Source organism: Arachis ipaensis, chromosome B10 (assembly GCF_059453495.1).
Source record: "Arachis ipaensis isolate K30076 ecotype BB chromosome B10, ASM5945349v1, whole genome shotgun sequence".
In the NCBI taxonomy this organism is placed as follows: domain Eukaryota; kingdom Viridiplantae; phylum Streptophyta; class Magnoliopsida; order Fabales; family Fabaceae; genus Arachis; species Arachis ipaensis.
This window is the reverse complement of record NC_142435.1, coordinates 100,205,980-100,228,599: the sequence shown is the minus strand read 5'-3', so window position 1 is coordinate 100,228,599 and position 22,620 is coordinate 100,205,980. Positions and strand designations below refer to the sequence as shown.

General features: G+C 36.2%; 1 long non-coding RNA gene across 2 annotated transcripts; it reads right to left on the bottom strand.

The window, feature by feature from the left end:
- Positions 1 to 7,099: 7,099 nt before the first annotated feature.
- On the bottom strand, positions 7,100 to 10,170 carry LOC110268262 (uncharacterized). 2 transcript variants are annotated; one of them, XR_002356391.2, is made up of 4 exons: positions 10,117 to 10,170; positions 9,582 to 9,644; positions 8,940 to 9,061; positions 7,100 to 7,293 (listed from the first exon to the last, which is right to left on the bottom strand). It is a non-coding gene; the product is annotated as an uncharacterized LOC110268262 (long non-coding RNA). The 2 variants fall into 2 exon arrangements; XR_002356392.2 differs by lacking the exon at positions 10,117 to 10,170 and adding an exon at positions 9,732 to 9,954.
- Positions 10,171 to 22,620: the final 12,450 nt, after the last annotated feature.

The window sequence follows — 22,620 nt, the reverse complement described above, 5'->3', positions numbered from 1 at the left end:
GACTCTGAGATTGAATGACTGTGACGAACTTCAAACTCGCGAGTGCTGGGCGTAGTGACAGACGCAAAGGAGGGTGAATCCTATTCCAGTATGATCGAGAACCTCAGATGATTAGCCGTTCTGTGACAGAGCATTTGGACCATTTTCACAAGAGGATGGGATACAGCCATTGACAAGGGTGATGCCTCCAGACGATTAGCCATGCAGTGACAGCGCATCGGACCATTTTCCAGAGAGGATAAAAAGTAGCCATTGACAACGGTGACGTCCTTACATAAAGCCAGCCATGGAAAGGAGTAAGATTGATTGGATGAAGATAACAGGAAAGTAGAGGTTCAGAGGAACGAATGCATCTCTATATGCTTATCTGAAATTCTAACCAATGAATTACATAAGTATTTCTATCCTTATTTTCTATTTATTATTAATATTCGAAAACTCCATAACTATTTGATATCTGCCTGACTGAGATTTACAAGGTGACCATAGCTTGCTTCAAGCCGACAATCTCCGTGGGATCGACCCTTACTCACGTAAGGTTTATTACTTGGACGACCCAGTGCACTTGCTGGTTAGTTGTATCGAAGTTGTGAATGAAAAATGATTTATTAAGACGTGCGTACAGAGTTTCTGGCGCCGTTGCCTGAGATCACAATTTCGTGCACCAGTAATCTTAAACAGTAAATAAAGAAGTTTGTAAAGCTAGAGAACCCTTGCGAAGTGAAGAAAAACTATTTTTCAGCAAAACAGGGAGTGTGCATATGCACACCCTTGCCATGCGTACGCATAGGGTTAAAAAACTACGTCCGCGTACGCATACAATACGTCCGCGTAAGCATACAAGGAAATTGGACCATTTCGCGTACGCATACCATAAGTTTGCGTATGCATAGGTGTTGGACAGAGGCCACCATCCGCGTATGGGGGTGCCCGCATACGCATACACCTCAGTTTGCATAAAAATGTCAAGTTGCAGAATTTTCAGTTTTAAACACCAAACTTTAAACGTTCATAACTTCCTCTACAAAAATCTGTTTTCATCAAACTTTATATCAATTTAACAATCTTTAAATGAACTTTAATTTAAGACAAATTTCAACCAATTTAAAAAACTGAGGCTCAAGTTATGATCCTTCAAAGTTCACCAAAAACTGGTTTTTACCAAAATTAGCTAGGTTCTCAAACTTTCAAAATTCACAACCAAACCAAACTAAAGCATACCTAATTCATCACAAAACACTACCACATACTACACTTTACCATTCCATAGCTCTTCAAAGAACTCAACACCCATTTCACTCAATCTTTCCCACCATAAATTTTCATAATTATCATTATTCAATCTCAATCTCAATAATTAATACTATTCACCAACAACAATATCATAATTTATCAATATCCTTCACCAATCATCATAATCACAAACAACAACAATACTCATCATATTATCATCATAATTCATATATCTCACATTTCAACACCCACTATAAGAAAAACACCCATTCAGAAACACTTGAAAAGTGTAGGCAAAAATAGAAAAAAATGATGCATTAGGCAAAGGCTACGCTTTTTAAGCTTTGGAAACGCTTTTCTGGGTGATGCCTATACTAGTTTTGCCTATTCTCAAAGGCTACACTTTTCTGTATCAAAGGCTACGCTTCTGGCCTTTGGGAATAGGGTGCGCTTTTTAAGTGATGTTGTCCAGGACCAAAGGCTATGCTTTTCAGTACTAATGGTTACCAGAATTCAAAAGAATAGGCTACACTTTTCAAAGCTACTGCATCACTTTATAAACGTAACAAATAGTATACCTATAGCTACTTTATATAAGTGTAGCCTTTTGTCCCTCAATTTTTTTTTAAATTTTTGTTTATATATATATATATGTAAACAGAAATTTCAAATAATCTTTTTATCTAAAATCTAAGATTTGAAAATATAATTATATATATAATCTTGTATTTTAATTAAATTAGTTAATTATTATAAAATAAAAATAAATACATAATAATACCATACAATAATCTTTAAATAATAAAAATTATCATGAAACAAAATATATTTATATAATAAATCAAAAATATTGGGATGATCATAATTTTGAATATTCATACATCTCACACTAGAATAAGTATATTCATCAAAATATGCATGAGACCACTTAGAGTTTACTACTAATAAACTAGGAAAAACCAAAATATTATATCATACAAATGTATCTTCTAATAAAAGACATCATTATTAACCATACATCTTTCAATTTCCAATGCTAGCTCCATCTTTTCCAATAAATCATCATGATAAACATCTCAATCTTCACTCATATCTTCAAAATTATCCTGCATAATTATATAGAAAAATAATTATAAGTTGAAAAAGTACAACAAGAAAAAAATACTTAACATATTAATAACACATACAAACTGATTCGTAATTATAAAAATAAAAAAATTAAAATAATTATTTAACGAGACAAAAATTCAAATATGAAATATAAATTAATACTTGTAGTATTAATTTCTAAACTTATCTTTCAGAAATTTCCAGATTGAACATATGATACTTTTTGTCTTTACTATTATACTAGTAGTATTAAATAAATATACAACTAGGAGTTATTAAATCCAAGTCACATGATAATACTCACTGAAGCACTTGCACTGAGGAAGCCAACTTTTAATTGCTTGTTTCACCATTATTCTGGTTGACAAGATCTCTTCCAATAAGCGGCGGGGAAGCACACCTCTGCGAACCTGAATTACATCAAGTTACTTCATACTCTACATAAATGAGTTATGCGAAGGTTTCTGTAACAGTTTGTCAAACAAAAGAAGGGGGAGGTGATGAAACAACACGCTCATATAGTGATCAACTAAACAAGAAGTAATTCCACAATATTAAGCAATTTACAGTTATATCAAGTAAATGTCATTCCTTCAGCTTCATTGATATTAAGTTCAAAACTCCTTCATTTTGCAATGGAATATAAAGGAAATAGGCCACAAGAGTTTAATACACAAAATCTCTAAAAAAAATATAGACGAATTTTCTATAATCAATTAACCATAAGCTAGTCCTATCATTTGCAATTAACAGAATGATGAAAAATAAAGAAGAATTGGGTGATGGAAGATGTTATTACCAGAAACATGAACTAGAAGAGCAGAGAATTTCAAAGAATAATGAAGCATCAACTCAAGTGAGAAGCATTACTAACAAAATGAGTGTTTATAGCCTGAAGACAGAAATATATTACAATTAAGAGAATAGATGAGACTTTGTATCATTGAAGATGTGAAATAATTGAGTACAAGACTTATATACTAGTATGAAACAATGATTACTTATACAGCTATGAAGCTAAAATGGACCTAACAAGCAAGATGCAAAATCAGAAAGCAAATTCAAATGAAGCAAGCAACATAAACTTGAAAAATTAGAAAGACAATACCATAGTAAAATAACTTTAACTCCTATCATGTACTATTCATACAGCAAAATAAATAAGCCTGCTGACTGAATTAAATAAATAAGATACAATACTACAATATCTATTTGATTGATCACTTGCTTTTTCTCTTCTCAACTTGTTGGTTTTTTTTATTATTCTAATTAAAGCTAAATGCTAAATTCACAAAAAATCATGCCAATCAGCTTAATTTTAAGTGCAAAAGGGGAAAACGACATTGTTTCAAAGAGTAAAGTGAGAATCACTAACCTAAATTGTAAAATTAAAAATGAGACAGATATATTAATTTTGCACCAATATCCCAAATGCAAAAGGAAAAACCATAAAGTAAATAAAACTGTGCTCTTTCCACTGTTATTTAATCATGTCACTCAATAAAACACAACACGATAAAATAAAACAAACAATTTTTTTGCGGGTAACAATAATGGAAGGAAAAACCATGGAAGCTGGAAAACAACATAACTAAGGGTAAATCAAATAAACAAAGAAAGAAAAGAAAAGAACATTGCTCACAAAAGCTAAACAGAATTGAGAGTGTATTATTGAAAAGATATATCTATAGTTAACTAGTCTAGCCATTTAAAAAGTAAATAAAAAATAATCTTTTTAATAAAAGCTAAGAATCCCAATTCTAGAGTCCTAGATTTCATTGAAGCCATGTGGAAAATTGGTTAATTACCTTGATAAAGGACATCGTCATCATCTGCTTGAAAGTTATCAGTTTTGCACTTGATATTGAACCACTTCATGGCCAATGTCTTGGGCCATGAAAGCTTCACTAAATAAAGAAGAGAGTAAGCAATGGCTATGGTAGAATTCAATTGCAAATGAAGCTTGGAAGCACAAATGTCATTTATTTTAAATCGAACCTTGCTTTTCTTGGAAGCATAAATGCCATTTAATAAATCCTGTTAGTCCCATTGATCACTTCAATATCATAATTCAATACATACAAATCTAGAATATGCACTATAACAAATAACAAGTATTGTAGTAGGAAGTAGTCAAATGCAACATATTTCAAGTCTTAATTTAGCGCTAATTAAAAAGAATGCAATATTGGATGAGAAACGAACCACGTGTCTGTGTTGCTCGAACCTTTCGCGGAGGTTAGCTGCCTGAAAAAGATGAATAAGAACAAGAAAAATGGTTAAATAATTAAACTTAGGGACCCAAAGTAAAAAAAAAATAATCAGAAGGGTAAATGACCCAGTGATATCAATGTATATCAATCTACCTTAGCTTGTGAAGGTGGGAAGTGTGAGAACTCATCATCAAACAGAAAATTATTGAACAAAAGAAAATGTCAAGAATAATACATACAATCACAATTAGTTTTCTATTTCAAAATTCAAACAAACCGAATACAAAGCTATAAGGGAATCACAGATACAGGGAGAATTTTACACATGTATAAGCACACTGGATTAATGATGGCAACATCAGGAACAGAAGCTAGCACTAGTTGGGGTTAAAGTACTGGTCCTACTTCTCTAGCCTTTCTGCGTTCGTGCCTCATCCTGAAATACTCCCTCTTCCTTGCTCTATAGCTGTTGGGACTCTCAGGTTGCACTTCTCGTGGGTAAACACTCACCTGAAGTAGAAGAAATCATAATAATTAAGCTTCAATTTGTACTCTCTATAATTTTTCTAAGTAACATAATCAAGGTGTAAAAAGCTTCACTTAACCCTTTTTCCTGTTAGGCCCAAATTTCTCAAATTTCACAACTCCATCAATCAAGTAAAAGATAGTATAATCTTTGCCAAGTCCCACCTTCTTTCCTACATGAAACTAAAAGCATTGTCCAAAACAAAATCAAAACTTAGGTCATCTTGTATGGTCTTCTTTTTTTCATCTTCAAAGTGATGGGATGCTACCCATTTTATATTACTCGTAAATTTCTAAATGCCAAAAACATGGTAATGGTCAAATTTTTATATATAATCAAGCTTCAAAGTTTAAGGAATCATGGTTTTGCAGTGGTAAGCAAGCTATAGTACTACCTATTCACTTTCGCATAAGTTGTCGCCCTCACATCATGCTTCTCCCTATCCGCAAGAATCTCAAAGACTCTAAGAGCCTCATAGGATTCTTCTAAATTGATATTATCAAAGCATAAGATATTAATCATTGAATAGTACAATTTTCAGATATCTACATATTATGACATTCTTGAATTTCAGAACCCCAAATTAAAAATTCCTAAAATTGGAACCCTAAACTTCCCAAATTTCAAAACAAAATAAAAATCAATACATACCTTCTTGACGATGGTGAGCGCAGAGATGACGATGCGGAGCGTAGAGATGACGATGGTGAGTGCGCGGCAATGGTGACCGCAGAGACAACGAGAGTGAGAGGCAACGGTGAGCGCAGATTCGACAAGGTTGAGCGGCGACGGTGAGCGCAGATTCGACGGGGGTGACCGGCGACGGTAGGTGCAGAGACGACGAATGTGCAACAACGAAGGTGAAGAGGATGAGGAGCGACGGCAGCAGCGAGTGGGGAGTGAAGGTGAAGCGGGGAGTGGAGAAGGGCAAAGGTGAAGATGGGAGACAGTGAGTGGAAAAGGGCGAAGGCGGCGAAGGGGCGAAGGGGAAAAGGAAGTGGAGGAGGGTGAATGTTCTTCTCTTATGTGAAGTGGGTAGTGTATTTCGATGAAAAGGAAGAATAAACAAAAAAAATTACTAAGTGTTTGTTTATATTTGATCCTAGATACATTAGGCAACATTTGTAAAGTGCACCCAAAACATAACAAATAGGTTACTTTTTAAAAGTTCTCTCTTTGATGCGAAAAGTGTAGCCATAGATATTTAGATAAGGCTACGCTTTATAAGTGAGTTTTTAAATATCTAAGGCTACACTTTTTAAATGATACCACAACTATGTATCCTATTCTCCTATAAAAAGGTAACACAAAAAAAGCGTAGCCTATTCATAGAATAGGCACTACAAAAAAAGGGGTTAAAACGGTGGTTATTTTGGGGAATTACAGCGGTTAGAACCGCCATTATGACCAAAACTGGCGCCTCCAAGAAACGCCGTTATTATGGGCGCTATTCTGGTTATTACGGCAGTTTTTTGAGGGTTAAAATGGCGGTTTGTAACCGCCATTATTTCTACATAAAATGGCAGTTTTTAAACAGCCGCCGTTTTTACCAGGATGTTGTGGAATTAGTTCTATTATGGCGGTTGGAAACCGCCGTTTTTACCATTATAACCGCCATTTTTACCAGGTTATAATGGCATCTTTTATGTTTAAAATGGTAGTTTCTAGCCGCCGTTTTTACCAGGTTATAATGGCTTCTTGTGTGTTTAAAATGGCAGCTTCTAGTCGCCGTTTTTACCAGGTTATAATGGCATCTTTTATATTTAAAATGGCATTTTTTAACCACCGTTTCTACCAGTGTATAATGGCATCATTTTCATTTAAAATGGGGGTTTCTAACCGCCGTTTGTACCTAATTATGATGACAATTTTATGTTTTTTAAAATAAGATTGAAACTACCAATTTAAAATGATATTTTCGAAACTCACTTAAAAATCTCATAATAACCAAAAGGCATAGTCATAAATCAAACATCATAAGATGATTTTTAATTCATACATGATCCAAAAGTCATAATTCAAGTCATAATTGAAATGTCATAATCCAAAAACAAAGTATCAAAGAAACATTTTTCAATAATACGTCTTAACATATAATTCTTAATATACGTCTTAACATATCAATCAAGGTCATGCTTCCTTGTTGCTTGCTCCAGAAGACGTACTTCCTAATTCTTTTGGTGATGGAATCTCACTCTCCTGATCCAATCCCTACAACAAAAATATAACTATTATGAGCACAAGAAATGCAAAAAAAAAAAGGCATATATTGATATACAGTTATCATGTCTAATTACATAGCATTGATACAGTAATGAGTAAATTTTTTCTAACTAACATTGAAACATTGAGTGCTTCAATCTTGATTCTTGTATTGAATGAGTAAATAGTTCACATGCACTTGTACAGGGCATAACTCTGCCAAATGGTTAGGTGACATGGAAAATACAAGATTCTGCTTTTGACCAATTATATCAACTACTCATAAGAATAATCCTACTAGAAATATTCAATCCCTTTAATATTCAAACCTTGAGCCTTTCTCTTACAATAACATCCATTTAGATAAATAATATAGTTTACATGTGTGTAAGATAGAGTGAGCAATCCAGTGGGCTACACAGTAAGTAGAAAAACAATTGGAGGATGCCAACTGTAAATGGTTTGGATCTTCTTATAACACTTAACAGTAAACCCTTCAAACCTCTTTTAGACATACAATATTATTTATGAATTATGATATCTGCATATCTTTTCTTTTGGAATTGCTTTAACGTCATTTTAGATTTTGTTCATAAACAAGATTTGCTAATTAGTTATTTTAACACTAAGAGATTGGCTTTAGTAAAATATTTTAACTTGCTCCAGGGACTGTGATTACAGAAGCAGAAAAGAAGAGTTGAGAAATTGGAATTAATAGTATTCTAAAAGAAATTAAAAAAAAAAATTATAATTACTTCTTTCAAATGATAATTTTGTGGCTATAACAGTGACTTTGTGAACTTTTTCTTCTCAAGTAGTTGTATATATACAAATTAATTTTTTTCTACAAGATAAAAAAAATTACACATAAATTAACATTAAACTAAGGAGAAATGGGATTCCTATTTTGTGACCTCAGTTAGTGGTTCAAAGGAAAAAGATGAGCATCTAACTAGTAAGCATCTATTTGAAAGGAAAATGGGCTTATAAAAATCATATTTACATTTAGTTTGATAACAAATTATTTGCTACCTATTTCCATAATCTCAAGACTAAATGAGTATTCAACCGACAATTAAATCTCCTCCAAAATTCTTATTACTGCTTCATTTAATAAAGGATATAAGTATATATTAATCTTTGCTACCAAATACAAAGGGTCCTGAAGAATCTTATTCAATAAAAATGGCTTTTTTATAAAATAAAAAAATTAAATGATAAATTATAAATATTTTAATTCATTTAAAATCAAACAAACAAGTAACTTAACAGAAATTGTTTTTACTTTTTACTATTTTTTTTTTCATAAAATCTCAAAATCCAGAAAATAAAACTATAAAAAGTAAAAAATAAAAACGCAATAAGGGTCAGTGAGTAAATAAACGTGCTCCTGATTCCTGAAGCATGGAAGTCATAACATATAGATACTAGACTCAAAAAAGTATATTAAGGAACCAAAGCAAACTAAAGGGTTAGAGAGATCCAAATTATAAATACTCCAATGTTTAATACTCCTAAGTTAGCAATACACCAATACAACCACGACAAGGCACAGAGATAACTATTTGTATCTCTTCCAGATAGGAATAAATCTTCTATTAGTAGGAAATAAGAAAGAGAAAAATTATAACGAGGAGTGAGGACCTAAACATTACCTTGGTCACATTAGGATGGTCAAGCTTATGCCAAACAGCAACTTCTTGTGTAAAAGCTGCCCTCAGAGAAGCTATTTCCGCTTCAGAACAATGGCCCTCTTCCTCCCAATCAAGAAGCTTAACTGACAAAACAAAATGAAAATTATGGATAAACTTCTCGTTATTACATCAGTTGGAGAACTGTCTTCACTACTTACTTTGAATTTTTCTTTTATTCAAATTCAGATGAAAGTTACAGGGTTGAGTTCAGCACACATGAATCATTAAGGATAAAATCACTAAAACAAGGGCACTAACATTAATGATGACTTTAACTTGAAGAGTACTTGTAGCTAACTCCAAAGAGAAAAAATGTATTATTTTTATTTTTCTAATCAGAGAAATTTATTATGTGGCAGCATAATAACTGGCCATTACCATCCACAAGTTTCAGTTATTATTATTATTATTATTACTACTTTTGCTCTTAGCCTTACATTGACTCAAAGTAGTAAAATTAGGTACATATCAGAAACAAACAAGAAAGCTTAAAATTAATGGATCTGTTGGCTAAGTAACATAGGTGTCACACTTTGAACCGAAACATTATGTTTACCAGATAAAATTAATGAAAAGAAAAGAAAATAATTAAGTTGAATTTACCAGAATAGGCTTGCTGGATTGCTTGGAATTTCTTCTTAGCTGCTTACGATCGGGGTGCCATTTCTATCCCATCAAACAAACAAACCAAAACCAATTTTTTTTAACTACAAATTCTACTTTCAAGAATTACATGAAAAGTCTAAAACTAACCAGAACTGCAGCTGGAATTGTGAAAACAAAGCATCTAATAAATTCTGTCAATCATGAAAACAAGACCATGCAAAAAATAACAGATGAGCCAATATAGTAGTTGTTAATTTAAAAAAAAAAGGATTCGCAATCACCACCAACAAACCAAAACTTAGAAAGATGGAGCACAAGATAAACAAAACTCAGCAAGTACTTATAGTAGGATAACACAGGCATGGAAATAAAGAACAAATAACGGCGGATCAGAGGATCGAGAGAAAGAATAAAGAAATAACTAGTGCTAGTTTCTAATATGCATTCCTTAGCTCTGAGTGAATGAGAACAGCAGCAAAATCAGATACAGGGTAAGCAATTTTCTTAACAAATTATATAATAATATAAAAACCTGGCATAACATTAGGAAAAGAAACTAGGCATCTCATCCAGATAATGATTAAGCAACTTATATATCAAGTTCATTGAAAATAATGATTAAGCAACTTATATATCAACTTATATATCAAGTTCAGAGAGAGAGAGAGAGAGAGTAACGTTACGAAAACAACCTCGCCGGCTTTGCAAGCAGTGTCGACGGCAGATGCGAGGAAGGAAGATCCAAGATCCAAGATCTGAGATCTGAGACTGGCTAAACACAAGAACCGATCAGCGTCAATCACCCCCGCACCAACGTCAATCGAATGCTTCAACACAAAACCCGATCGCAGAGCTGCAGAGAAACAAAAACCCCCAAAAATCAGCAACAAAAACAATTCTGAAACCATAACTCGAGCAAAAATGAAGAAATCAGTAATTTCAGTTTCGGTTTCACCTTCTCTAAAGAACTTGAGAGGGAGCTGCAGAGAAACAAATCAGTGACTCAGTTTGAGAGGGAAAAGTACCTAGAGAAATCGTAACCGGCGGAGAGAGGAGAAGCCGAGAGGGAAGAACGACGTTGTCGAAGGAGACGAAGGAGAGGGAGAATGAAAGGAGATCGAGAGCGCGTAATGTTTCGTTTAATTAGCTAGCTAGGGTTGTGATGCACGGAAACTTGTCTCTCAACAAATTTCCCTCGGCAAGTATACCGAATTGTCGTCAAGTAAAAACTCACAATAGAGTGAGGTCAAATCCCACAGGGATTAATTGGTCAAGCAACTTTAATCGGAGGAATGTTCTAGTTGAGCTAAGCAGAAGTTGATTTGAGAGTTGCAGAAAATTAAATGGCAGAAAAGTAAATAGCAGAAATTGTAAATGCTGAAATAAAGAACTGAATATAAATGACAGAAAATAAATTGTAGAATCTTAAATGGGAAATGGGGAATTCAGCATAAAAGTAAATGGCAGAAAATAAAGAGAATGGGTAAGATCAGAAATGTGGAATTCATTGGGCTCAGGAGATGTTGCATTCTCCGGATCAAGTTTATTTTCATCTCTTCCTCAATCAATGCATTCATTGATCTCCTTGGCAATCTTAAGTGATTGAATTCCAATTCCTTGGTAATTCAATCTCTCAAATCTTGATCAATAGCCAATTCCTTGGTCTAATTGCTCATGAGAAGAGATGAAATGTGGTCACTGATTATACCACATGTATTCCCAAATCAAAATGTTGGTAGGATTATATGTCATTATATCCATCCAAACCCCAATTTGGTCCAACATGAGAAAGCATTTCTAGCATGATCTCTTCATTCCTCTTCCAAGGTTCCAAAGAGATCCAAGTATGAATAGCTTCTTTTCCAAGACAACTACCCAATTGGATGAAGATTGAAAGCTTTCTAGTAAAATCAAGAGAAAAGAAAGAAGAAGAATAATGAAAACTATTATTGATCCATCAAATTACAACAGAGCTCCCTAACCCAATGAAAGGGGTGTAGTTGTTCATAGCTCTGGGAATGGAAAGCAAAGATGGAAAATACATTCTGAAAGTAAAACTAGAAGTTGCAGAGAAAGTAAAATTATACAGAGAGTGGTTCTCTCAATCCAAAAGTTCTTCTCTAGTTCAAAACTACTCCTATATATACTACTCTTTTGATCTTCTAGTTGGCTCTTCAAGTCTTGGATATGGGCCTTTGGATCTTGAGTTGAAGCAGTTTGGAATCTTCAGTGGGCTCAACTTTACTTGCAGAGAAAGTGTGAAGTAGGCATGGACTTTAGCTAGGACGTTAGTGGCGTTAACGTTAAGTGAAAATATGGGTTCGAGAACATTAGTGACAATCACATTTTTCACTAACGTTCCTAGCCCAAGATGGTTCACGTTAACTTCAACATTAGTGGCACTAACGTGACCACTAACGTTGCCTCTTGGTCCATCGCAAGTGTTATTGGCGTTTACCTTTGCCAATAACGTTGCTCTTAGCCCCCCTTTTCTCACGTTAGAGTCCACGTTAGTATAACTAACGTGGCTCTTAACGTGAGCATGCCTTAGCCTCGAGAGCGTTAGTGACACTTACCTTTGTCACTAACGCTCGAAACGCCCCTTCTCACGTTAGTGCCTCACGTTAATTGTCTTAACGTGGCCATTAACGTGGTGGTGATTGCCATCTCCAACGTTAGTGTCAAAGGTGAGTGTCACTAACGTTGGCTCATCATTTCTTTCCTCCACGTTAGCTTCCACGTTAATGCAATTAACGTGGCAACTAACGTGGCTCATAGTGGCTTAGTCCAACGTTAGTGACAAATGTGAGTGTCACTAACGTTGGCGATTCCTTTCTCCTCCCACGTTAGAGTTCACGTTAATGTAGTTAACGTGACTCTTAACGTAGCCAATTGGGCTTAGTCCAACGTTAGTGACAAAGGTGAGTGTCACTAACATTGGCATTGTCTTCCCTTTCCACGTTAGAGTTCACGTTAACTGAGTTAACGTGACTCTTAACGTGGTTAATTGCCAATTTGGAGCGTTAGTGGTATTCACTTTTACCACTAACGCTGGAGCTCCCTTTCTCTCCATGTTAACTACCACGTTAATGTAGTTAACATGGCAATTAACGTGGGCCATGATGGTTTCGAAGGCATTATTGGCAATCACTTTTCTCATTAACGTTGCAAGTTTATTCCCATTCCATGTTAGTGGTCACGTTAATTAGATTAACGTGGCTGCTAATATGGCTCTTCCTTGCTTCCTTTGTCCTGAAATCAAGCAAATAAAGTGCATCAAAGCTCTAATCCAAGTTATAAGACATGCATTATCTAATTTGTCATTCAATTCATGCATAATTCTCATAAAATCACATGAAATTCACAATGTTTGCTTGAATCAAGATGTAAGTGATTATCTACCCAAAACTTGCTTATTAACTAAGAAAATGCATGAAACTACCCTAAAACAGTAAAGAAAAGGTCAGTGAAACTGGCCAAAATGCCCTAGCATCACAACACCAAACTTAAAGCTTGCTTGTCCCTAAGCAAGTACTGAAACATGAGAATGATGAATGAAATGACAAGAGAAATGAGTCATTATTGTGGAAGTCATGTCCTTGGTTTTATGGGGTTTCATGCATAGCAACTTAGGTTCATTCCTTCATTTGGCTTTCAGACCTTTACCATGCCCTGGAATACTCACTTGATTGCACCCTATGAGACTTTTATTCATTGATCCCTTTGTCTTTTCAGGGTTTGATTGTGTTCTTTAGACTAGGTGCTCTGTAAGGGGGCGACTCTTTAATATAAGCTTTCAGCCAGCACTCTCGAACCAGTTGGTTGAAGGTGATAGGTGTTAAGACATCCCTAAGGACTTACTCCCTCAAGTCTCTTTCCCCCATACATTCACACCACAGGCACATGGTTTGTTATTTTTATTCTTGAGACCTTGGTGTCCAGCACCTCTTTGGGTTACTAAGTGTTCTGTAGCAAAGGTTACTCTTGATAGTGGACTTTCAGCTGATAATCCCGAGTTAGTTAACCCAAGTTACCAAGTGATAAGGCACCCCTGAGAGCTTATTCATCCAAGTATATCCTTTGCACAGGAGCACCACAGACACATGCCTTAAGATTCAACCCTTGGTGCCTAGCCTTATTTCTTACTCTTTTTCTTTATTTCTCAACTTTCATTTTTCTTTCCCCTTTTCTTATTGGGATCTTATTATTTAGCTAGTCTCATGGGGTGTGTTTCAATCATATGATTCAGGACAGATAGTTGCCTTCCTACCTTGTTGGTGAACCAACTTAGCTAAGTAATTACTACCCCACAAGCTTAAGAACTTACTCCACAAATTGAACATCACTATGGTCTTTCATAACATCTCTTTTTTATTTGACTTAAAGGGACAAGCATACAAGTGAGCAAGGTGAGAATGCAGTAGTGACATTAGACTAGCAAGCATATGACAAAAGCAAGGAAAACAAACATTAAATTCTAGTGATTTAAGCTAAAGAGTAACTATTAATCAGGGGCACATTCAGACTTCCAATTTGAGCATTTCTAAGCATATGGAATCAAATAACAATACAACCTGTTAGTGGTTCCTTCCAGCTATCCCTTTGTTGTCATCATCCATAGCTTCTGCATCCTTCCTCGCCTCCTTGGATGATGGTGCACTATTTTTCCAGAAGATTGATTGAATCCGTGCAAAGTTATTGGAAGTTGCTTGTTCCCCAAGCACTTGAGGAATAGTTAGCATGCATGTATGCTTGTGAATTTCTGAACTCAATTTGGTGTGTGAACACCAAACTTAGTTCCTTGCCTAATGCACGAATTGAATACATGCAGAGAACCTCATGTGCTTTTATTAATAAAATGACCATGAAATAGAAACTAAACTATTGTTAAGTGGTTTTCCTGATTGGTTGGGGCTAGCAACTTGCCATTGAAGAGGTGTAATGTGGTTCTAATTGAAATCTTTGGTGGAACACCAAACTTAGAATTACACATTCACTCTTGGATTATTTTGGTGTGCAACACCAAACTTAGCTCTTCGCAATACAGGGTAAACTACTTGTAACTTTTATTGAAATGATCATGAAAAGGAAACTACCTTAGGTTGGGTTGCCTCCCAATGAAGCGCTCTTTTAGCGTCGCTAGCTCGACGATTTCTCTATCAGTTGAGATGATATTTCAATTTGGGGCTTTCCCTTATGTTGCCCATGTAATGCTTGAGCCTTTGTCCGTTCACAGTGAAAGTCCTCCTTGAGCTTTCCTCCATGATTTCTATATGTCCATACGACGAGACCTTTGTGACAAGAAAGGGTCCAGACCACCTTGATTTGAGTTTCCCAGGGAAGAGTCTCAATTTGGAGTTGTAGAGGAGCACTTGCTATCCCTTTTCAAAACTTCTGGGTGTCAGATTGAGGTCATGTCTTCTCTTTGAATTTTCTTTATAGATCTTGGCATTTTCATAGGCTTGAGATCTGAACTCCTCCATTTCCTGCAGCTGCAGGACTCTTTTTTCACCAGCGGCAAGGCTATCAAAATTTAGTAGCTTGAGAGCCCAGAAGGCTTTGTGTTCAAGCTCCAATGGTAAATGACAGGCTTTTCCATACACCAGTTGATATGGGGACATCCCGATTGGTGTTTTGAATGCCGTTCTATATGCCCAAAGAGCATCATCTAGCTTCTTCGACCAGTCCTTTCTTGATGCTCCTACAGTCTTTTCCAGAATCCTTTTTAACTCTCTGTTAGATATTTCGGTTTGCCCACTTATTTGGGAGTGATAAGGTGTGGCAACCTTGTGCTTTACCCCGTATCGTAGGAGAAGAGCTTCTAGTGGCCTGTTACAAAAATGGCTCCCTCCATCACTGATGAGCACTCGTGGGACAACGAACTGGCTAAAGATGTTCTTTCTGAGGAAGTTCATGACCACCTTGTTATCATTTGTTGGGGTTGCAATGGCCTCTACCCACTTGGAAATGTAATCCACTGCTACTAGGATATACTTGTTTGAATATGAGGTTGGAAATGGTCCCATGAAATCGATTCCCCATACATCAAACAGTTCCAGTTCTAAGATGAAATTCTGTGGCACCTCATTTCTTTTGGGTAGGTTTCCAGCTCTTTGGCATTCATTGCAGCTCTTTGCTACTTCCTTGGCATCCTTGAAAATGGTGGACCAAAAGAATCCGCTTTGCAACACCTTGGCTATAGTTCTTTCCCCTCCAAAGTGGCCTCCATAGCACGAGCCATGGCAGTCCCATAAGACCTCTCTTCCCTCTTCTTCTGAAACACATCTTCTAAGGATTCCATCTGAACACTTCTTGAATAGGTATGGTTCATCCCAAACAAAATACTTTGCATCATTGATGAGCTTTCTTTTTTGATGTTTGTTGATTTCTGGAGGTACAACCCCGGTTGCCTTGAAATTGGCAATATCTGCAAACCAGGGTGCTCTGTGAACCGTCATCAACTGCTCATCTGGGAAGAACTCATTTACACTTGTATCATGTGACCCTTCTTTATCATGAGGGATTCTGGATAGGTGATCTGCTACTTTGTTCTCCACTCCTTTCTTGTCTCTAATTTCAATATTGAATTCCTGCAACAACAAGATCCATCTTATTAGTCTTGGTTTTGATTCTTGCTTGGCAAACAAATATTTAAGTGTTGTGTGATCTGTGAAAACGATCACTTTGGCACCAATGAGGTACGATCTAAACTTGTCAAATGCAAAAACTATTGCCAGCAACTCCTTTTCAGTAGTGGTATAATTTCTTTGAGTGTCATTGAGGACTTTGCTAATATAGTATATCACATGGACCAAGTTATCTTTCCTTTGTCCTAACATTGCCCCAACTGCAAAATCAGATGCATCACACATCAGTTCAAATGGTAAGTTCCAATCAGGTGGGGAAATGATAGGGGCAGAGGACAGCCTCTTTTTCAAGTTTTCGAATGCTAGCATGCATTTTTCATCAAAGACAAATGGTGTATCAGATATAAGAAGATTGCTTAAGGGCTTGGCTATCTTTGAAAAATATTTAATAAACCTTCTGTAAAAGCCGGCATGCCTTAAAAAGCTCCTAATTGCCTTGACATCACTTGGTAGGAGTAATTTTTCAATGAGTTCCACCTTAGCTTTGTCTACCTCAATGCCTTGGTTAGAAACCTTATGGCCAAGAACTATTCCTCCTGTCACCATAAAGTGACATTTCTCCCAGTTTAAGACCAAGTTGGTCTCTTGACATCTTTTTAATACTAGGGCCAAGTGATTTAGGCAATTAGGGAAGGAATCTCCGGATACCAAAAAGTCATCCATAAAGACTTCAATGAATTTTTCTATCATATCTGAAAAAATGGAGAGCATGCAGCGTTGGAAAGTTGCAGGTGATGCCAGGGCATCTTGGCTAGTTTTACTAGCCATTTTTTGTATGCTTTAGGTTGGTTTCATGCATTTTCTTAAGAAATAAGCAAGTATTTGGTTGAAAATACATTCATACCATGATTCAAGTAAACATTGTGAATTTTGAATGATTTCATGAGAATTATGCATGCATTGAATGATAAAATGGATGATGCGTGATCTCATGATTAAGAGCAAGACTTTGATGTACTTTGTTTGATTGATTTCAGGTAACAAGAAGCAGAGAAGAGCCACGTTAGTGGCTACGTTAGTGCCACTAACGTGGCCATTAACGTGGAAGGAAGGAAAGTTGGAATGTTAGTGGGAACGTTAATGGCATCAACTTTGAAGAAGGAGCAGCGTTAGTGGCAAAAGTGAGTGCCAATAACGCTAGCGAAGGTGCAAGAAGACCCACGTTAGTCTCCACGATAGTTACATTAACGTGGGAACTAACGTGGAAGGAAAGGGAGATGCCAAAGTTAGTGGAAAAGGTGATCTCCACTAACGTTTGCAAAGCAAAAGACCCACGTTAGCTTCCACGTTAACTACATTAACGTGGGAACTAACGTGGAAGGAAAGGGAGATGCCAAAGTTAGTGGAAAAGGTGATCTCCACTAACATTTGCGAAGCAAAAAGACCCACATTAACTTCCACGTTAACTACATTAACGTGGGCAAAAGTCTCACCCGGCAGCCTGACCATGCCTTCTTCAAACAAGAATAACTTGAGCCACAAAGCTCCAAATGAGGTGATTCTAGTGGCATTGGAAAGTAGGATTCCAGAGCTTTCCAAGCATATATGGCAATACTTGGTGAACACTGAATTTGAGGGAGAAAACCTGCCTTGAATGTGCAAAGATGAACATGGTATCAACCGGTAGTAAGGCCAGCTGACCTCTTCACCTTCCAAGAAGTGTAACTCGAACTGTAGAGTTCCAAATGATGCGCTTCCAAAGGCGTTGGAAAGTAGACATCCAGGGCTTTCCAACAATATATAATAGTATGGGGTGGACATTAAGTTTGAGCTCCAAAACCTGGCAATTTTCGGCGCTGATCGCAGACGTTATTGGCACTCACGTTTGCCAATAACGCCAGCCACTATGCCAGCAACCATGTCCTCTTCAAATGAGCATAACTTGCGTTACAGAGGTCCAATTGAGGTGATTCTAGTTGCGTTAGAAAGCTGACATTCAGAGCTTTCCAAAGATATATAATACTCTATAGTGGACATGAAATTAGAGTACAAACTATAGGCATCTTTTAAGCCCCAAAAACACCAATTGGGTAGCAAGTGTGACGTTAGCCACACTAACTTCAGCACTAACGCCACACTTGTAGCATTAGTGTGGCTAACGTTAGCACTGACATTAGCACCTGGACCTCAACTTGATTCTCTTTCAAGGACCACCCAACCTCAAGGAAGCAAGCCCACAAGTGTCAACCAATCAAGGCCACAAGAAGCATCTAGAATAGAAATTTTCATTTAATTGTAAATTGCTTTTAATTTCAATTTGTAATTTAGGAGAGCCTATATAAGGGCCTTAGCTTTTACATTCTGGGGGAGACGGATATTCTGGAAGGGGGATTAGAGAGGGGTCTTCGGACTCCTTCCCCTCACACACTTTTCCTTTTCTTTCTTTTCTTTGTACTTTTCATTTATGAATTTTGAAGTTTCAATTTTAGTTTTAATCTTCATCTTTATTTTTATGCACTTTCTTTCTTTTCTATTTTTTTGTAGAGCAATGATCAACTAACTCTTTTCATTGGGTTAGAGAGCTCTATTGTGATTCAATGGATCAATTGTAGTTCTTATTCTTCTTCTTCTATCTTTTCTCTTGATTTTACTAGAAAACTTTCAATCTTCATCCAATTGGGTAGTTATCTTGGAAAAGAAGCTATTCATACTTGGATCTCTTCTGAACCTTGGAAGAGGAATGAAGAGATCATGCTAGAAATGCTTTCTCATGTTGGACCAAATTGGGGTTGGAAGGATATGGTGACTATAATTCTACCAACACTTGATTTGGGAATGCATGTGGTATAATCAGTGACCATACTTCATCTCTTTTCATGAGCAATTGACCAAGAAATTGGCTATTGATCAAGATTTGAGAGAATGAATTACAAGGAATTGTAATTCGATCACTTAAGATTGCCAAGGAGATCAATGAATGCATTGATTGAGGAAGAGATGAGAATGAACTTGATCCGGAGGATTGCAATATCTCTTGATCCCAATGTTCATTTTATTTTTAGTTCTTATATTTACTTTTCTTGCCATTTTACTTTTCTGCACTTTATTGCTTTCTTTACTTTTCTGTTAATTTACAATTCCCTGTTGCTCATCATCCAAATATGAATCGTCTAACTAGGATAATCAATTAACCATTGATTGATTAATCCGTTAATCCCTGTGGGATTCGACCTCACTCTATTGTGAGTTATTACTTGACGACAATTCGGTATACTTGTCGAAGGGAAATTTGTTGAAGGACAAGTTTCTGTGCTATCAAGTTTATGGTGCCATTGCCGGGGATTAATCGTGATTAACAGACTACCGGTTGATTGATTTACTAGATTATACACTTTTCTTTTGTCTTTGTTTTCTTTTGTTCCTTTATTTTCTTTTGCTAACTAACTGTTTGTGATATTGCCTCACTGGGAATTTCCTCATCTGTGACAATGGAGATTCCACTTTCTTTTGGTGATTATTGTTTGAGACAGAGCTTTCTGCAGGAAAGAAAAGAGCATCCATCATATTTTAGTCAATCAAATTTCATGGGAAACTCTCCACCACCACATAATGATTCACTTTACTATGCTCATGGTGGGTGGGAGTATCAAGAACATGAAATGGGGTACTTCCCAGGATCACAAAATAGTCCATATTTTGATGACTTTGATCACTACTCAAGCTGTGCCTGGGAAGATCAAAACCAAAGAAATTTCACTTATTCACACCCCATTCATCAAGAGCCATCACCTCTCAATTATACAACCTCACTTCCAAGTTCTATATGCCTAAATTCTTCATCATTTGAGTATGCCTCAGCACAAAAGTCTATCCCAAATCCATACAATTCATTTCACCATCCACAAAACTCAATCCACTACCCACAAGAATCATACCACTTTCAGAACACACAACCACAAAACAACCAATTCCATTCACAAGCCAACCCCGACCAACCATTACAACCTACCCAACCTCCTTTAGATAGACTTGCTAGGATGGAACTCATCATTGAAGAACTCAAAAAAAGTAGAGAAGAAGAGAGACTCGCTAGGATAGAACTCCTCCTTGAAGAAATAATAAAGACAATCGAAGAGGAGAAAATAGCAAAAAGGGACCATGAAGAAAAATTGAGGCAGAATGCACAACTCTATTCTGAAGAACAATTTATTGAAGAGCTGAGATCACAAAGAGAGACCACTTCACTCTCTCCAGAAACAGAGGAGTTCATTCAAAGGTCAAGAATAAAGGAGGAAGTCAATCAAGGGAACCCACACTCCAATGAAACAGAGAGTTGCATAGAGGGTGAGTTCATTGAACCACCAATTCAAGAAGATCTTGATGAAGAAGATGCTCCAACCATAGTACATCACCCAAGTCCTGAAATCAAGGTGGTGAAGGCAATCAACATGAGCACTAAAAAGAGGATGGTGACCAAGAAAAGAAGGACAATATCCATGAAGAAGAAAAGGTCAACTAAAAGCTATCCCACCCCTACCCCAACAAGCAAGTTTACACAAGCTAACAACAGAAGAAAGCTTGTTGGGGAGAGGCACTCAAAACAAGGGGCATTAACTGGCTCCTCTTTCTTCTTGAGGTCATTCCTCTTAACAAACTGGAAGAAGAGGAAGAAAGTCATGAACAACATGTCAAGCTAATGACATTAAAAGAGCGCTTGTTGAGAGGCAACCCAACCGTAGGTAACATTTCCTTGCTTTGCTTAGTTCACTTTCAATAATTTGACATATGATTGCATTCTAAGTTTGGTGTTGCCATGCAACAAAATGATTTTCAATCTTCACTAGGTATTTGCATCATTCTAAAATGACAGTGTCACACTAAGTTTGGTGTTGCCACTTAACTTTCATGCAAAGTACCATGCCAACACCACTTATTAATGCAATCAAAATGTCTCTGTTTGTATCTCTTGTGCCTTTATTGTATCCTTAATCTTGCTTGCTGAAACACATGCATACTCACACTTCATTCTAAGACATTCATGATCCATCATAGACCCCATCACCACTGTTTTACTTGTTGCTTGAGTATAAGCAATCATTCTAAGTTCGGTGTGGGAAGGGGAAGAATAGGAGGAAAAGGGCAACAATAATGAAGATAAAATACAAGGTGGTAAAGTTCCTTTCTCCTCTTACTTATTTCCAGCACTTTAATTTGCATGATTGTCTTCTATTTTCTTTGCATGGATGTGTGATTACTCCTGGTGAATAAGCATAATTTGATATTTGATTTGTAACATGTTGCTAGGACATCATGATTATCATCTTGAATTTTACTTGCACCCAATATCTCTAAGAATGCAACAAAAAAATCATTCTTTTGAAAGGAAAATGTTGAAGAATTTTATAAATCTTGGGGCAAGCAAAAGATTAAGAGGAGTGGAGGTTCTGATTGTATGATTGTGTATTGAGGTTGCATGTTTGTGAAAATTTGCATGGGAGCTCATAGACAGGAAATGAAGTTTAGAGAAGTATTATGGAATTTCTCAAACATCTATTGATCCAAGAAGCAGTAACAAAGGAAAACAAAAGAAAAAGAAAAATAAAGAACAAGCCCAAGGCTCTAAGCATCAATTACTAGGAAGAAGAAGAAAGAAACAAGAACTCAAAGAGTTATTGTCCTAGTTACATGCTTGTGGTGGGTTTGTGTCAAAGAGAGAGGCTTGAGCAAGTATATCCTAAGGGGTGCTTCAACACCTAATACCTTAGACTAACTGGTTTGGGAGTATTGATTGAAAGCTTATCTTAAAAAGCCGCTTTGAGACATGATACCTAGAGTCGAGGCCAAGATACAAAAAGAAAAGAAAAATGCTAGAAAATAAGTGCTGCTTCAAAGGTGACAATCCATAAAGAGGATTCCATAATATCATTTGAATAAAAGTCTTAAGATCTAAGACTTCCAAAATGTAAGGACTAATGAGCACTGGAATCCTTGCATAAGCATACAAATTAGAGTTAACCCCACTGTCACTTATTCACTTCACCCACTAAGGCATCATAAGCAATTCTTCAATGCATTCCAATTAAGAGAATTCTTTGTGCATAGTTCTTTTCTTGCTTGGGGACAAGCAAGATTTAAGTTTGGTGTTGTGATGCCAGGGCATCTTGGCTAGTTTTACTAGCCATTTTTTGTATGCTTTAGGTTGGTTTTATGCATTTTCTTAAGAAATAAGCAAGTATTTGGTTGAAAATACATTCATACCATGATTCAAGTAAACATTGTGAATTTTGAATGATTTCATGAGAATTATGCATGCATTGAATGATAAAATGGATGATGCGTGATCTCATGATTAAGAGCAAGACTTTGATGTACTTTGTTTGATTGATTTCAGGTAACAAGAAGCAGAGAAGAGCCACGTTAGTGGCTATGTTAGTGCCACTAACGTGGCC